This window comes from Sceloporus occidentalis, unplaced genomic scaffold (assembly GCF_023333645.1).
Source record: "Sceloporus occidentalis isolate IW3139 unplaced genomic scaffold, rSceOcc1.0.p SCAF_8, whole genome shotgun sequence".
In the NCBI taxonomy this organism is placed as follows: Eukaryota; Metazoa; Chordata; class Lepidosauria; order Squamata; family Phrynosomatidae; genus Sceloporus; species Sceloporus occidentalis.
In genome coordinates this window covers 35,357,459-35,364,405 of record NW_028316988.1, presented here as the reverse complement: position 1 = coordinate 35,364,405, position 6,947 = coordinate 35,357,459, and positions in this window count along the sequence as shown.

Sequence of the window (6,947 nt, the reverse complement as noted above, 5' to 3'; positions counted from 1 at the left end):
GGAATCAACCAATGAGAAACTGCCCTAGCTTCAACATCTACTTTTTCTTTATACCTAAAATTACTTTTTGCAGCTACTTTCAGGGGGACTACAACTCCCAGAACCTCCTTGCAGTCTGAGAAATAAACTTTTCCAAGCTCTGTTTAGAGCGTAATACTGACAGCAGGCTTTGCCATTTGAACATCCTTATTAGTCTACACATCTTGCGTGTGTTTAATTCAAATTCTTAATAATTCAGTTTTTTTAAAGGAAGTCATTAAAAGATGCTTTGCAAGCCAACCTGCCAAAAATACAAGAGCCCTTACCTAACCGGAAAGCAGTTATGGAGATCTGCGATCAGACTTTGCCAAACCTAAACCATTTCCCGAGATCTCCAATAACATTTCCTTCTTAAGATGAAAGAATGACAGATTTGATTTGGGATGGTTTCAGTACACAAATATAAAACACGGTTCCTCTCCAAACAAAAACCCACCAAACAGTGATACCTTTATTGGCCGACCGAAATGCACCATATACTTGTTGCAAGCTTTCCTCTCCAGTTTGTAGTGTTTCTCCTGCAAACCTCTCAGACAATGTATGAACGCTGCCAGGCGGTCGATCTTTGGCCCACCTTCTCTTTATTACCTGTGTGTTATGATGCATTCGCCCTCCCTTTTCCTTCTTTTAAACCAACACCTTCTTTTCCCCTGTTTATGGGCCATGCTTGATATACGCTCCCAACTAAAAGAGGAAGGACGAATCCTTTGCCAAAAAGTACTTTTAATGTTGCACCACAAATAAACACGGCACTCAATGGGAGACCCATTCACACTGCAGAATTATAGCACTATTATTCCATTTTGACTGCCATAGTTCCATCTCGAGATTCATGCACCGCTTTCCAAACTTTGGACCTCCAAATATTTTTGCGTTTCTGGTTCCAAAATTCAGGACTGTTGTCCAAACTGGCTGGGGCTTCTGGGAGTTGAGGTCCAAAACACCTGGAGGACCCAAGTTTGGGAATCACTGATTTAGAGAATGGCATTTAAAAATCTCAGCCAGAGAGAGGTCCAGGGCTTCACCAAACTACAAATCCCAGGATTCCACAGGATGGAACCACGGCTGTTAAAGTGGGATCGTAGTGCTATAACTAGCATTTTGCCCTTGGTGCAGATGTTGCTGGACTGTAACTCTCAGCATCCTTCTCCATTGTCTAGGGCTTCTGGAAGTTGCAGTCCAACAGCATCTGGAGGGACGAACAACAATTTTCCAGGACAAAATTCAGTCCAGTGAATTTTCTGCAGGCATGGTTGATATGAGATGATATGATTTAAAAACCCAACAACCTTGAGTTCAATGTTTAGAAATGTTCCTTTTGGCAGCCCAACATTTCCAGAATTCCTCAGCCAGCCTTAGCAGAAAGGGATTCTGGAAATTTTAGTCTCCAAAAATAGGATTTTTTTTACAACCTCTGCTTGCAATATTGAAACTTTTGGGTTTTTTTTAATTACATTGTTTAAAAAATGAAAACCAGCCCTATTTATTATTTTCTCTTTTCCTTTATTGCAGTAACTTCCTATAACATCCAGACAGATTTTTCAGTGCTCTCCAGTTCTGCAAAGATGTTTGATGACTACAATGCTATGATTTTCTACAAATCATAGCAAGAGCTAATTCTGTCTTCAACTCAGGGCTGTCTCCCTAGAAATACGATTCTGCTCAGATGCCATCTTGTTCTCCCCACCCCAGATGACAAAGGCAGAAATAATGCAATGATGCCAGGCTCAATGCTATGGGATCCTGGGATTTGTAGTTTCGTGAGCTATTTAGTCTTCTCTGTCCAAGTGTCTCTTGTGCCACAACAACTACAAAGCCCAGAACTCCATCAAATGAAGCTATGGCAGTTAAAGCAGTGTCAAACTGCATTAATTCTGCAATTGAGGCTGCATCCGCACTGCACTGGAGAAATCTGGCGCCACAACAAGCCATCATTCCCAGAATTCCATAGCCTCGAGCCATGGCAGTTAAAGTGGTGTAAAACTGGATTATTTTTGCAGGAAGGATGCAGTCGTAGATGCATCTAAGTACTAGAAATGTGCATGCATTCCTTCCTATTTTTTTAGTTAAAAGGAAACGTTTGGGCCTTAAGAGCCAAAGGAAAGTTTTAAAAGGCTGGTGTATGTGCTATACTCTGAATTTAAGCCATTGTCAAGTGGGTTGCTCAACTTTGTCTGCAGAATTAACAGGTCGGATACTACTGACCTCTGACCGCCAACTATTAACCAATCATGGAAATACCAAAGATCGGTAACATATTAGATCATAAAACCTAATATTGCTTAGAGGGTTATAAAAAAAGATTAGGTTGGTGTCATAAAATGATAAATCCAAGGGGGAGTTTGGAGAGGATGGGGAAATAGATGGGGATGGGTAAAAGAACTTCAGCTTGTGCCTTGTTTTGTCATTATTTCATTTTTGTTCTGTCGCTAGTTCTGATGTGGCGTTGTGACTCCAATGAGCATTTCTTCATAACGCCTCACATTGAGGTCTGGATTCAAGGCAAAAAGGAAAAGAGGGGCAAGTGGCATGGCTGCTTTTAAATATGACAGTCCTCAGCTAGTTGCCTTCCTTATTTTTTGCACAATAGTCTCAGAAACTGGAGGAATTCTGGACACCGTACTCCAAAAAGAAAAGAAAAATGAACTTTTCTAAGCCATAGATACTTGGGGATGAAAGGTGCTACCTTCAGACCTTGAGTTTCGTGAAAGTCCGCTGGTAGTTCCTCTTTGTTCCTAGACAGTGACATTTTTACAGAGAGAAAGATTAGCATTCATGACTTGATTCTTGGAAATAAAGGGATATGTATGTATGTATGTATGTATGTATGTATGTAATAAGCACATAAATTCAGCAGCGGTACTACAGTTAACAACGCTTGGCAATGAAGGATTGCTGGGCTCACAGCGGTGGAAAATGAAAGCAATAATTTCTAACCAATGTGCCGAAATGCCCTCGTCTGACAAAGCAGCAGTTAGCTCAACTCACACTGGGCTGATCTGTTAGGAAAAGAATAAATCTCTTTATATTCTTATCCTGCAGCAGTCCCTATTATCACACCATAGAGTCACAATCTCCCATTACATTATAGGTTCTTTAATTATAGGCACAGCTAGCCAGCGCTTTGAGCCAAGAAAGATCTGGAAAGAGTCTTGTTTTCCAGGATTCCAGCAACTTTACATCTAAAAAAATAAATCAGACTAACAGGATTGCATGGAAACTCAATGGCGTTGGAGGGTTTGCAAAGCAGTTAATATCAGAATTCAACTAGAAGTGCACATCCCCTGTAAAATGTAACATCTGTCCACATCGGCCGTATGTTGGATTGTGATGCAAGGAAAGTGCTGTGCAAAACAGATGTTTGGGGTTATGCGCAGGAAACCCAAAGTACAGACAGCCTTGCATATTTAAGGAGAAGTTACAAAACAATGTCAACGCAAGGACTGTCCAGTCCTGATTCTCTGCAATGTTTGCCAAGTTATATGCCATAGCATTGAGCCAGGGCAGATAAAGTGGTGTCAAACTGGATTATTTCTGCACTGAGGACAGCCCCAACCACACCATTTCCTATAACAAATTAATGCCCAGTCAGGTGGGAAATGTCCATTCCTGACCCTTTGCACTTTTACGCCAAGATACATATATAGTAGCAAACAAGGATGCAAACATTGCATGGTTTAACCATATTCTTTCAGGGTGTTTGTATCTTGCAAAATTAGGGAAGAGCAGTATTGCTGTTATCCCGACAGATGGCACCAGAATACTGACATTCCCATGTGCAACTTGGGCCTCGAAATATGTTCCTTTTTAACCCACTAATAACTCACACCGTTGGCTTGCAGTCCGTGCCTTTACTGTTCTGCTAAAATTACATTAAACTTCAAGTCCTTCCAAGCTGGAAAGACTATCTTGGAGATATCACAACTAGCCATTTCTAACAAATGCTGGACTAAAGGGATCGCTCTCTATATAGGGCCATTATTCTTGTTAAAACATGCCTCGCAGAGCCAACCCAAGACACCTTACTCTCCGAAGCAAACTAACAAACGGTTGCTGTCGCTGTTCGATGTCTTCAAGTCATCTCTTTTATTTATTTATTTTAAAATATATATATTTTTAATTATCAAAATACAGTTACAAACTGACACGTCTTGAGTGACATAAAGTCGTCATATTATATCCACAAAATATATGCGTCATACTTACCTTAGTTCTCCAGCAATAAATATCTTTCCATGATAATATTCTATATAGACCTATTCTTCTTTATAGTCGTTCAAAAGATATTCTGAAACTTAATATAGACGATAAATGCAAACTATTACTGTTTCCCATTTAGTACTTTTACTATTCTGACTTATTCTTAGATATCCTTGCTCTATTCCCATTTATTGCCATCTTATATATATAAATATATATTTCAGTATTTCGTTACCAGAGACCATTCTTCGTCTAATTTTTCTACATCTTTACAATTTAACCAGATATGTCCATTTCTTCCATTTCTGACAGCTTCAATATCCAGTCATCAACCGATGGTAATTCTTGACTTTTTCGACTTTTGGGCAATCAATATTCTGGCTGCTGAAATCATGTACAAAACCACTTCTGACTAATGGCGACCATAGAAGAAGTGCATTAATTCTACAGTGCAGATGCAGCATAAGAAATAGAATGCAGTCCTATGGCCAAAAAAGAGGTTTCCCTTCCATAAACTACCATTCTCCCATCCACACCTCAACTTTATTCTCAGATAAATGGCTTGTTCAAGATAGATTACTGGGTGGCAAAGGACATGGCATGGCATGCCCACCAACACTTTACAGATTAACATTGGGACAAGTATGCCCAAGAAAGTTAAAGCAGTCCTAAACCGGATTATTTCTGCAGTGTGGATCAGACCCAAGAAAGTTAAATGCTTCCCAAAACTACTGCATCTACTCATGTATAAGCCTAGATATTTTAATCCAAAAATTGACTCCAAAAACATCCATGGATCAATGTAAAATTATTATTATTATTATTAATGGATCAATATAAGTATTGCACTGTACTTTAATTCTTATTTCAAAAAAGGAACCCTCCCCTTATCATATCAAAATCCATAAGTTTGGCCCCAAAACCTGCCCTCGACTTATATATGAGGTCAACTTATATATGGTACAAATCGCAGAATTCCACAGCATTGCTACACGGCAGTTAAAGCAGTGTCAAACTACGCTAATTCTGCGGTGCGGACGCGGCCAGAGAGGGAGGCGTTGGGTGCGAAGCAATCCCTGGAGCTGGAAATCTCGTAAGATGCATTCTTGCAAGAGGCAAAACTGGAACGAGAGATACGGCCGAAGGAAGAACCGGACGCTGCTGTGTTATATTCGAAGTCGCGGCGTCGCATATGGCGCCTTGGAACCCAGACACACAGGGATCTGTTTGCAAAGAGAAGCCAGAGTAATTCAGTGTCCCAGGCTAACAAAAACCCTTCTTTTAAGATAAGACAGCAGACAGAACCAAACACTGGAGCCTTGTAGCGATGGGACTCTTTCGGAGGAGCAAAGGCAGGGGATGCGCAGTCCCACAAAGCCCTTTTTGCTGGATTCACATCCTTCAGCTGCCGCCTGAGAAGAAGAGAGAAGGCTTTAAATGAAAGCAAGAGTCTCTGGGGGGAAATGGGCAAATTCTCGGGACGTACTAAAACAAAGGACAGTACTTGCCCATAGGGAAAGCATACTTGCCCATAGAGATTCATTGGAGATTGCTTGCCCATAGGAAATAACAGAGATTGCTCGCCCTTTGGGAAACATAGTATTTACCTGCCCATAGGGAAACATAAGAAATTGCTTGCCCATAGGAAACAATGGAGATTGCTTGCCCATAGAGAATCATTATTTCCAATGAATTTTCTCCAATGAGTCTCTGTGGGCAAGCAATCTCCAATGAATCTCCAATGATTCTCTAAGGGCAAGCAATCTCTGTTATTTCCTATGGGCAAGCAATCTCCAATGAATCTCTATGGGCAAGTATGCTTTCCCTATGGGCAAGTACTGTCCTTTGTTTTAGTACGTCCCCAAATTCTCAAGTCAGAAACACAAGCAGGAGCAGATTGTAAGCCTGAGGGCAAGGAACCGTCCAATTAAAAAGATTATATGTACAGCGTTTTATAAATAACGGTTAATAATAATAAATGCTAAAATACCAAGGAAATCTGTCCCAGCTTCATTAGACATTAAGGCCCCATCCACATTGCAGAAATAACCCGGTTTGACACCACTTGGGGTAATTACAAATATTAAAGTATTAATATTAACAATATTAATATTATTAAACATATATTATTTATTAATTATATTATACTATTATACATAGCATATATTATTAATTATATATTATTTATTAATATTATTATGTTATACCACTATATATATAAATATATATATATATTATTACATATTATATATTAATTATATGTATATAATATTATTACATATTAGTAATTATATATTATTAATATTATTACATAATAGTACTATATTATAATATTATATATATAATATTATTACTTATTATTAATTATATATTATATATTAATTATATATATATAATATTATTAATTATATATTATTTATTAATATTATTACATAATACTACTATATTATATTATATATACAATATTTTACATATTAGTAATTATATATTATTAATTATATATTATTTATTAATATTATTACATAATACTACATTATATTATATATATAATATTATTACATATAAGTAATTATATATTTTATTAATTATATATACTATATTATATTTTAATATTACAGTACTGTATATTATTAATATATTGTTTATTAATTATATTATATTACTATATCATAATATTATATATTAATTATATATATATAAATTATATA